Raw genomic sequence first — 12,485 nt, forward strand, 5'->3', positions numbered from 1 at the left:
AGTGTTTCTGTGGGGGGAGTGGGGGGTGGGGGCGGTGGGGTTGAATGGGACTTCATATTTTTTGAATGTAATATTTCTAAAAAAATGAATAAAAAAATAAAATAAAAATAAAAATATGACTCTATGAATTCAAAATGCTTCCTTGTGTTTAGGAAGGTCATGGGTTTATTTAACTCTATTTTATGGATGAGGAAACGCAAAGGTCCTTTGTTGACGGCCAAGCATTGCAATGTGCTGGATTCAGGACCTTTTCCTTTTGCTCTGTCAGGCCTTCGTAAGGTAACGATAGGTCTCGACTGGTTACCACACGGATGGCTGGAAAAGGAGACAATGCAGAGAGAAAAGTGAGGGTAATTAAAGGAGCTGTGCATGGTGATTCCAGCATATCTTCTGCTGAAGCACCTCTTGGGAAATTTGGAAACCCAAAGGGTGTGATGTCAAACAGAAAAAGAAGCAAGTTGTCAGTAACTGGGCTGATATAGATGCTCCCAAAATGTGGTGTGACCAACGAGGAACACTTAGAATATATCACTTCTAACATTATAAATTAGAGTTATAAAACTCTAATTTTAGCTTCTATCATTTGACTGTTGGTACACATTTGCTGAAAAGTAATCATTCTGTTCATTAAAATTTGTCCACTGGCTCAGAAGTTTCTTAAGAAAGTTGGAAGGGAATGGTACAACAGACTCAGAAGAAAAAAAAATGTGTTTGGGGGAGGGAGGAGTCCTACTAATTGATTACTTGTTCCCACTCTAAGAAGATTCATCTTCTTTATTCATTCAACAAATGTTTATTGAGAGTTTCCTCTGTATTAAATAAGAAACCACTGTATGCAGGAAGGAGGGACAAATGCTTTTTGTTGTTATTTTGTCTGTCTTGTATTTGTGTTCATTTTTCATTTTGCTTATAAAATGGGATCCTTTCTGAAACTTCTGATGAAGATACTCAACTTACTATTTTGTTACTCTGGATGTGTGGAGTGGGATGAGAGTCATAATTCAAAGGTCAGATGGCCACTTCCTTTTAAATATGAAAAGGCAAACAAAGATGACTTTCCCATTGCCCACTAGGTCTCCCCTTCCCCTACCCCATGTCATGATGTAGCATTTTCATTCAGTGGCTGTTGATTGTTCCTCATGTGAGGCAGCCCTGTAAGCCAGGGACACAGCCAACGAGGGCGGACACTTGGGTTTTACAGAGTTCCTAGTGTGGCGTGGGAAGCGGCAGTTTGAAAATAGAATGATTGGCACACCCAGAAGCTTAGCAACTCTCAAGCTGAATACCTGGATAGGCATATTTATTATATACATTATTACAATAAACTGTTTTTTATAACAAGATTAGTGGACAAGGTCTTCAGGTCCAAGTGATATTAGCAAAAAGCCTGAGTAAATGATGCCTTCTGTCTCACATTCTCTTGCAAAGTCAATCTTTCTGGTATTGGTAAAAGCTAGTGCCAGACTTTCTCTGTTGTCTTCTACATCCTCTTCATAATTACCAGCATATGGGGGATCAATTTTACAATATAATTGGAGTCACAGTGAATAAATGGTCACTCCCATTTTCAAGTGATATCCTTTTGGTTTGGTAGAAAATGTAAAATTTTTCCATCAAGTTTTCTGAGATCAGATCCTATATATTTCTGTTATCTCAATATGACTGCATTCTTAGAAGAAAGATACTTGATGTCAGCAAGAAAAAAGTCACATTAATGACCTCTTCTACCAAGGTCAGCACAGCCTTTCTTCACAGTTGCACTTGATAGTGCTGTTGTAAAAAATTGTTTTAGGTCATCCTGATAAACATCCTATTTCATAGGTGGCAGTTGGTTTGGAAGCGCTGTTTTCTGCAACCTTTTGGATAAGGAGTGGCGTGTGAGTCAGGGCTGAATCAGAAAACAGAATCTACTTGAGAATTACAGCAAAAGGAGTTTAGGGCAGGGAACTGGTTACAGGAGTGAAGGGAGAGCAGAGAAGCTAGGCAGGTACTGGAGCTCATCAAAGCTGGCAGTGACCTTGACCACTAGGCGGGACAGATGGAAGAAGTGACTGGAGCCCAGGAGCTCCAGGGTTCTCCAGAGGAAGCTGGACCCAGGACATACCTGTAAGAGCAAGAGGCACGTGCCAGTTGGAACATCGCCTGAATCAGCTAGAGGAGGAACATGTGCCCAGGCTTCTCTTTTGCACCCTTCCTTCCAAGCTCCACCCTCAATATCCCACCACGCGCCGCTGGAAGGTAGCTGACACCGGGGCCGCCTGTCTGTGGAGATGAGCCCACCTGTGAAGACCTGAGGAAATGTGAGAAACAGAGTGGAGGGCAGACAAGTCCAGCACTGCCACGGAAGAAAAGAAGGAATTACCCTCCTGCCTGTCGACTAGAAACACCTATACAGAGAACTGAGAGAACTGGCAGATATTTGTTAAAAAAAGGTTTATTTTAAAAACTCACAAAACTTTAAATTAACTGGAGACTTCAGGGAACAGAGGACAAGATGATGATGGAGAAGCATCATCAGCAGTTCTGTACACCAAAAGCAATCAGCTAGAAACTACAAATTGACTTTAAAAGAAAAAAACAAACCCCTCCTTCTCACATTACCTATATAGAAAATGAGGGGAATATAAGTATATATAAAACACCATCAAAAATCCTCTACAGGGGGTCATGAAAAGAGATTTTAATAAACAAAGTTTCTTTTGTTGCAGGGTGGGTGGGAATACCTAATGCACTAAATATGTTTTCCTTCACAAATGAATGCATATTAATGCAAATCTGAAATAAAATGCCAATGGTGACATTATTTTGTGTCATTTGAGCTATGCTTTGTTGTGTTTGTGGAACTTATATAAATTTGCCTAAGAATCATCTGGGAGGGAAAAAAAGAGAATAGCTAAGTCATGTTTATAAATATTAGAGTGAGTGTATTAACATAAAATGGTAATAAATGTCCCAAAGCTGTATTAAAATATATGGAAAGTAGTAAGAAAATAGATTATTTTGCAAGACTGAAGTTAAAAGTAGATAAAGGGAACCAAATGGAAAGCCAAAGGCACACACACACATACATACACAAAGACATGTGCATACATATGCACACAAACTCGCACATCTATTAAATTTAATAAAATAGTATGACACATTAGGAAAGGAAGAGTCCAGTCAATAAATAGTATTAAGCCATTATGGAATATTATTAAATATTTTAAATACTTAAAACTTTAGAAAATATTTGCATTGCAATACTGAGTGAGAAAAGTCAGGACACAAAATTATAGTAAAAATGTCGAGTACTGATCTATAAAAACATATGTGCCTATGAACAGATAGGAAGAAAAAATTTCAAACATATGAGTAGTCTTTATTATCGGTAACTACTGGCCAATTTCTTCTAGTTTTTACTGTTTTCTAAATGTAGCCTAATGAACAGGTACTCTTTTATGATTTAAAGGAACGGCAGAGAAATTCTTAATATTAAACAACATTAATATTAGGGACATTGCATCTTTAATAGGTGGCAGACAGTGCTTCCTAAATCGTTTGCTCTGAATAATAAATTCACAAGGAACGTAGTCCCCTCTCCCTGGCCCACAGATAATAATAAGAGCGGAGGACTAAGGAGGGTTAGCACCTCACCAAAGTCCACGCAGCTGCTAAGTGTGGTCCAAATCGAGGATTTGGGGAGGAGAGCTGCTTCCAGCCTCTGTGCACCTGAGCACTGCGGTACTGCCTCAGTCAGCAGCATGACCTGTCCATTAATTGAGGGATTTTTGCTCTTAAAAAGTTCTATGTATTACATTTTTTCATCCTCGCCTATAATAACTCAATGGGCCATGTAAAGCAGTTTCATCGGTGCTCACATGACTTTCCTGACTCAAGAGAGGTTTTTCAATCACTACTTATTCAGTCCTCGAAGTCAGTAATTTCTCCGAGTCCAGAGGTGCTTCTGTAGCCTTCCTACTTGTCCTTGAACTCTTACTAGCTATCACCTTTGTTTCCAGAAAGTCGAGGTATTTGCGTGCTGTAGACTGTGAAATCAGAGACAGTTACTATGGGAACCAGCTTTATTTAATCCAAAAGAGGAGTGAAAAGCAATTTGTGAATGTTATAGAGGGAAGAAAAAGTTAGCTACACAACATATCCTGCTCTGAAATACCGTTTCTTTCATTGCCTTTTTCCTCTTCAGAAATTTCTCCTTTTAGTCCTAAGAAGTTGAGGAAATCACAAAATCTTTATCAAACAGGTTTCCTGCACTCTCCTTATCAATCTTTATAACATATACTAAGACCAAGAAAAGATTTTACCTCAAAGGATATAGATAGGGACACTCTATCTATATCCTCATCATCCTCTGAAGTAAAAATTACAGTGTTGAAATTTCTACAATGGATTACTTTAATGAAATGGTCTTGAGTTTTGGGAATGAGAAAAGTATAGCAGTATTATTATATCTACTTTTATTTCTTCATGTTTCTGCTTTCTCAGTTGCGCAATTCAGATTGTCAATTAAAACAAAAAACAAACCAGGAAAAAAACTAACCCCAACCATTCCTAATTTATAAGCGTTCTGGTTCACTGTTGGGCCCTTAATATAATATTAAGAGAGATATTTGCTTTTAAACTATATTTACATGTATATATACAGATATGTGTATATAAAATATGATAAACAATGTTATAAAATGTGCAATGTTAGCTCTTAAAAAGAGGAATTTCAGGGTTTTCTTTTTCTGTCCTTGTTATGCATAAAACCCTAGAGTCATTCTGGGTCTGCAGGTATAATACAAGTGTTCTGGAATAGAATTTTTCTATAAAAATTACTCACTGATAATAACTTTTAAGTTTTTTTTTTAATAAATGATATTGTCTCCTATAGGAACCAGTGCCTAACAAAAATATATTGGCATTGACCATAAATAATACTTATCAGTGCATATTATTATAAAAATTTCATATTTTTGTGAAAAATAATTTCTTAAGTATCTACTCTTTCAGTAGAAAACAACACAGTGGACTAGTTATAACCAAGTCACTTCCTAAAATTCAGGGAGTTGGGGGAAAAATGTAATTGTTTACCAAAAACTTATTTTGGGAATCAATCATTCCATTAAAAATGTGTAAGTAATGGTTTCAAGAAGCATCCTTTTCCAAATGTCCTGTATCACTACCCTTTCTCTAATTTTCCCACATATGAGGTAGAATGACATTTAAAAGAATAGATATATACATTGTTCCATCATGGCATGAGATCAATGTATAAATATTTTATCAAGGTATAGAATTGAAATGAACTCTTTATTTGTAATAGACAAGAGTAAAAATGTGTTAGCTGACATACAAATGAAATTGTTCGTGAAAATTTCAAGGTAAAATGCAAAATAAATGCAAGAATGATATGCAAAAAATTCCAAAACATACTTGTTTGTTACTTTACAAATAAACAGGATTACATTTTTAAAAGTCCAGCAACCAAACAAAATGAGTGATTGACCCAATATATAAAACTTACCAAATCTATTTTTCTGTAATATATGCTATAATTATTGAATAAAACTAGTCAATTGTTCTGCTTTAAAATAATTTCAGAAGGATAATTGGATTCATCAACAAGCAGATTGCTGTGTATTCCATTCATTTTGGAATCTTTCCCAATGGATTTAATTACTAAAGGGCCCCAAGCATGTTTGCCTTACATTATTGGTTTTGCAAATAAGTAGCACCATGGTTTAATAAACATAATGATGGTGTTTCAGTTCATCATTTTAGAACTTAAAAGCAGTAAAATCTAGTTCAGGTCCAGGTTTTTGCTAGTATTTCATAAATTAAAAGTATTTTCAATGTTCTGTAGAGCGATAGCACAGAACCTGGCATATATTAAACAATCATAAATGACAATCATCACTAAAAAGATAATCAAATATAAGTAGTGTAAGAAATTTTACTCAATGAAATGAGGGATGCCATTTTAAGAAATCTACCCCGAAAGATTTATATTCTGATATTCATATATACTTACTAGGAAACCCAAATTATGTTTATCAAGGCTAATTTTAGATTTTCTTTTTTGCATTTGTTTTAGTGATGCTCTTATTTAATGGCATTTATATTCCTAGAGTGTATACATTTTCAGTCAGCATTGTTATCTAGCTATCTTTAATATCGTCTATAGCTATCCTTCTAATTATCTTCTTGAAACCACTATTAGCCTTTGATATTTTCTTTGATGTCCGTTTGAAAAGTGACAGTACATTTAGGATTAACTATTATTTCAGCCATTTTGATTACACACTTTGTGTTTTGACCTTCGTGAAATCACATGGCCCTCACCTAAGACCTTTGCATAATTACCTATCTAATTTTCTTATCTCCCTCTTACTTTATATGCATTTTTCTTCCCTTAAGGTTTCTTAGTACCCTGGTGCTGTTAGGTCATTGCTAAAGTCGTGTAAACTTATGGGACTCTCCCTAGTCATCACAAGATAATGAAGTAATGCCATCGCTTTATCCCAATGCCAAGTCATTCCTAAAACTACCCTTATGCCTTTTTGTTCTTTAACTATTAATTAACTTGACCAACTTTTCCTTTTATTCATTATTTAAGACATAATACAACCCATAGGAAGAATTTAATTCATACACTTCATTTATGTAGATAATTCATTTACATTAATAAGGTAGTTTAAAAAAAATTCCATTAAAGTATTTACTAAATTAAGACTTCTCTACCTTTTAAAAAGAAACACAGTCACATTTGATATGGAAAAAAATTGAATTCCATAATAATCGAAATAAATTTTAGTCAGTATTATTTGAAAGATTTTTCAGCCATGCTATTTATATGCAGGGTTTCTGGAAGACTTTATAAAGCCAATCTCTAAGTCAGTGGTTCTGAAAGTGTGGTCCTCTGATACCTGGGGCTCTCTGAGAAACTTTCAAGGGTCCCCAAGGTCAAAACTATTTTCATAACAATAGTAAAATATTATTTGCCTTTTCAGTCTTTTGATATTTGCATTTATGGTGCCAGAAGTGATGGGTAACTCCTAGCCCCTTAGTGTGCATTACTCCTACTAGAAGACCATGTATTTTTCACCGCACACACACTCACAGTATAAAGAATGCCAGATCCATTTAAGATTGTCCATAAGAAAGCAGTGTAAACTAATAATTTTATTTATCACTGGCTATTGAGTATGTCTTTTTATATGCATAAAAGGGAAGTGTGCCTAAAACCATCTGCGGCATTTGAAATAGGATGGAAATTCTTTAGAAAAAGACCTTGTGTGACCATTTGAGTTGTGAGCTAACCTAGCAGCTTTTCTCACAGAGGCCACTTGTACTTGACATAATGACTGACAAACTATGGTATATGGCAGACATTTTTTTTCAAAAACAAACGAAACAAGACTGTCACTGCAATAACTCTAATGATTATTTGTTGCATATGATAAAATCTGACCTTTTCATTGAAGAGGCAGAATTTTGGAAAACTTGTATGTGCCACTATGTGCCTGACAGATCCCCAATAGTTAAAGAGTTTTCTCATGAAATTGGTGATAATATTAACAAATATAATTTTTGACATTGCATAATAAAATATTATATATTAATATTATATAATAAAATATATATTGGAGGCCTGTATAACTCAGTGGAATAATATTTTCCAAAAGGCCCAATGCTTGATGTTACAAACCTCATCAAAACCCAAGATAGATCAATGGATTTTAATGAAATAGCTATGATTTTATATTCTACATTCTAACTAACCTTTAAGGGACTACTACTTGTCAAGTTTGGGTGTTGAATCAAACAAGAATATCCACAGTTACCTGAAAAGTTATCCATTACCACATTCCTCCCTTTTCTAATTACATAACTTCATGAGACTGGATTTTCTTCATCTATTTCAATCAAAATAACATATCCCAGCAGAATGAATGTAGAATCAAATACAAGAATCTAGACACTAAAGATATTTGAAACAGTGTAAAACAATGCCATACTTCTCACAGTTGTTTTTCGTTGGTTGGTAAAATAGAGTTCGTTTCTATAACAAATATGTTATTTATGTTAGCATGTGATGGGATTACTATTGTTAGTTCAAAATGAAATAATGAATAGACATTTTTAAGTTCTCAGCTTCAAGTTCCAATATGGTGAATAGCAATAGCTATAAACCACGTAAATAAAAGATTAGTAATTTTTAAGAGTGTAAATGGGTTCAGTAACAAAACAAAAAAAATTGAGGACTGCTGCTCTAACCACTGGTATGCCCATCCCTGAATCCTGGGTTTTCTTCTCTTTTTAAGCGATCTCATTATTCTACGGCTCCAAAGGCTGTAAAACTATCTCTAATCTGAAAACTCAACAGATTTTTATTTTACACCCTGGCTTCACTTTTTCACTTCAAACCCTTGTATATAACTGCTAATGGACATTTCTAACTTGATATCTAATAGGCATCAGGTATCTCAAAATTAACATTATCTAAACCTTAGCTCCTGGTATTCCACTCTATTTCTTTATCAATCTCAGCACCTGGCAACTCCACTTCATTTGCAATTTCAAAACCTTTGACTTCAGGCTTGAATCTTCTCCTTTCTCACACAATATATCCAAACTCAACTGTAAATCTTGACCAGTTCTTACCATCTCCCCTGCTACCGCCCCAGACCAAAACAACATCATCCTTTGCCTGGATTATTTCACTTAAACTCTACACTCTAAATTCATTTTCCTTGCTCCACACTTGCCCCTTGCATTATTCAGGAAAAGGTAGGCTATTCTATAGGAAAATATAAACGCGAGAGGTTTAATTCTTTATTAAAATAAACACTTACCTCTGATTGTACATGTCCAACACAGGTTGGCTGGGAAATTCTCCTCCATATCTCCCCACTCTGAGATCAAAACTGCTAAAGAAGCCATAATCTCTTCAATTACTGGTCTCCATGTTAAAAGGAAACAGAGCTCTAGTGGATCTCACAATAGTAAGTGACTGCTCCAGCTCAGAAGTGAAGACATGACTCCTGAACACAAATCCCTGCCCAGAACTAAGTGCATGACCCTACCCAACCATCCTTGGAAACCGGGGCAAGCTATCCTTGCACTAGTCTAGAAGATGAAGAGCCGTACAGCATGAGAATAAAAAGTCCCCACCTTATAGTCAAGAAAGGAAAGTTGGATTGTTCTTTGTCCATAAATGAATAACTTCCAAATCCATCAACCCATTATCAACATTTTATTTTCTCAGACCAAGAAATGTTTTAGATTTTGAATCTGTAGTTTATGAACCATCATAGAGCCGGATAAATTTTTAAATGTGTAGGAGTGTGTGAATACATCTGAACTCTACTGAAAAAAAAGCTGTAATCTTTTTCAGAATGTATGGAGCTAATTAATAGATTGCAATTGTGTGTAATTACATGACACTTCAATCTTTCAAGAGTTCAGGCTTAATATTTACGTACAATTCAGTAATTTAAATAAGAAGTGCATACCATAAAATCCACTCATTGTAAGTATGTAGTTTGGTGATTTTTAGTAAATTTATACAGTTGTGTAACCATCAAGACAATCCAGCTTTGGAACACTTCTATAACCCTATGAAGTTTCTCTTGGCCCTTTGCAGTCTTTCTCTGCTCCTACTCCCAGCCCTAAGCAGACGCAGATCTGCTTTCTGTCTCTAAAAGTTTGCTCTTTCTAGACATTCTAGACATCTTGGCATTCCCTATGCATATAAAAACAAAATAATGGATCCCTCAAATTGATAAACACATATTTCTGGAGGAACAGTAACTAGTTGCCCTCGATATCAACTGAGGGCAAAATAAGGAGGAATGGGCTTTACCAGGTGTAATTCTAATTAAACATAAAAAGGACTTCCTAGTCCCTAGGAAAATATATGAGAAATAGAAAGAGTTCCATAAATACAAAAAGTCAGCTATATTTCAGGAAAGGCTGAAAAATAATTATATCTGCAATCAAAGTTTCCTTTTAATTTTTCCCTTCATAGGATGATACCCAAGGTTATTTTTCATGCAGGTTCTATAGCTGGAAATCCTGGCAAGTAAGACAACAGCTACCATGCATCATTAAATTTGTAGGTGAAGTCACAAATATTCTTGGCATGATTATTTTCTGAATAATGAAGTGAATTAATTAAGTTAAAAGTGGTCACCTTTGACTACCCTTAAAGGTCTCCCAAACTGTTCTAACCTCAGTGTCTGAAATCAAATATCTTTGCATTTCAGGTAACTTAAAGATAAGAAATAGGGCATATTACTAGTTTCTTAAAAATTACATTTTCTTTTAAATGTAGGGGTTAGAAAATATTCCTTCTGATGGATAATTTTCACATAAGAACAAAAAAATAGATATCCAAAGGGAATGTGAACTCTTCCTGTCATCTGATAATATGCTTTATAGAACATAGAATCAGAGACAGACAAGGGGACACAGAAAGAGAGAGAGAGAATGAGAGAGACACAGGCAGACAGAGACAGAGAGGGGGAAAAAGAAGGGAAGGAAGGGAGGGAGGAAGGAAGGAAAAAAGGAAGGGAAAGAGAGAAGGAGGGAGGGAGGGAGAAAAAGTGCCTCAGTTCTTTAAAGAAAACAGCTCAATCCTTACTAGAATGGTGATTTACTAACATTTGTAAGTGAACTTACTTAAAATGAGGACAGGCCTGAAGTCTTTGAGGGGAGTTTCATTGATGGATCATTTCCATTATCATAAATTTTGTAGCAGTTTATTTTAGTGGTGTTTCTTATACGCTTTCTCTTTTTTTCTCTCTTTCTTTAAAATTGTCTTTCTTAAACAAAATGAGGGCTCTTTTTAAGAAAAGGTGGCAGTTTCTTGTCAGGAAGACTGTCTAGCAATTGGGACAGTAAACTTTTCATCAAATGACAAAGTCAAGGTGTCCACAGAAATGCATCCAGCGGATGTGAGACACTGGATAAAGACATCTGGATATGACTGAGGAATCATCGTTTTTAAAACCTGACATATTCCCTGGTGAACTAGTGCCAAGACAACTGCAGGCAGAGCTATAGCCTGGAAATACTTAAACACATTATTTGAATTCTCAGAAGTATCATTTTTACTTAAAGTAAACATTGGCATGCAAAGCCAATAGTCTGAATAATCCCGTCTTGAAGTGTAACTTTATTTGTTATGGGGATTTGCTCAGGGAAAAGAAGGGGGAAAAATAAACCCAACCTTTCTTTTCCTAGTGCAGAGAAAATAGTTGTTTCTGCAACACTAGACACATTATTTGAAGCCATGTAAGTGACACTGCCTCAAGCTACTTTAACAATTCCCAACTAAAATTTGATTTAATTGTTTTTAGTAAAACGTTCCGTTGGCGGAGACTCCAAGGGTGATTATGGCTTGTCTCTTTATGAGCAGATGGATACTCAGATCTTCTGGGGATGGTCCCATGCTATCGTGGGACAGAGCCACTCAGAATCCAAAGCAAGGAGCTCTCTTCATTCTCCTTTCTTGAATCTCTTGAAGAAGGTGGAGTTGCAGAGACAGTCATTATCACTTAGGGACCATCGTTTAAGGGATCTGCAAAACCCCTGGAATTGTAAAGATGTTCTTTGTGATGCGTGTATGTCATTCTTGTTCTGGGATGAAGGATCCAGTATGAGCTTCACAGAGGGTTCTATGACCAGAATTATTTATGGAGGAAGCCCTTGTATAGTACACATCTACCCTCATCCTGACAGGGTTGCTCCTATTTCTCACGGCACCCTTCACCCATGGGACAAGTCAGAATCACTAACTGCACACTCAACTACCCTTCATCGTTTGGCTTCCCTTCCCCTGCATGATTGACTGCCATTCTGTCTCTTTTTTAAAAAATATTTTTTACTGTCCTTTTTTTTTGAAAGATACATAGATCACACAAAGTGTTACATTTAAAAATATGATGTTTCTACTGGTGAGGGGTGTTATTGATAGGGGGCGCATGGTTGGGAAGGAGTTCTCCAGGGCATGTATACAGGGTACATAAAAATGTGTGGATATTTTCATAGTAGTTTCAGTTAAAATTGACAGCTGAGGGAGTGCTGAGTTCCTAGCCAGGGGAACTCTAACACATTCCCCAATGAAACAGCAACAATCTCCCAAGTGCAATGGCAAAGACCAATAAAGACGGATGGTCCAACAATGAGCTATAATTATGAACCCGAGTGCCTGAAATATGAACTAGGCCTAGAGCTGCAGGGTGCCTAAGAGTTACCTCCAGAGAGCTTCCATGTTGTTCAAATTTGGTCGCTCTCTAAGCCAAACTCAGGATGTAAATGCATTACCTCCCCCCAGCGTAGGACATGACTCCTGGGGATGAGCCTTTTTGGTGCAAAGGGATTACTACCAAGCACCAGCTAATGATGTAACTAGAAAAGACCTTGGATAAAAGGGTCAACTCAGACCAGCAGAATATCTCAGCCTTAATATCAGGAGTTAAAAACTGCTTTATGAC

This window comes from Dasypus novemcinctus, chromosome 20 (genome assembly GCF_030445035.2).
Source record: "Dasypus novemcinctus isolate mDasNov1 chromosome 20, mDasNov1.1.hap2, whole genome shotgun sequence".
NCBI classification, from domain to species: Eukaryota; Metazoa; Chordata; class Mammalia; order Cingulata; family Dasypodidae; genus Dasypus; species Dasypus novemcinctus.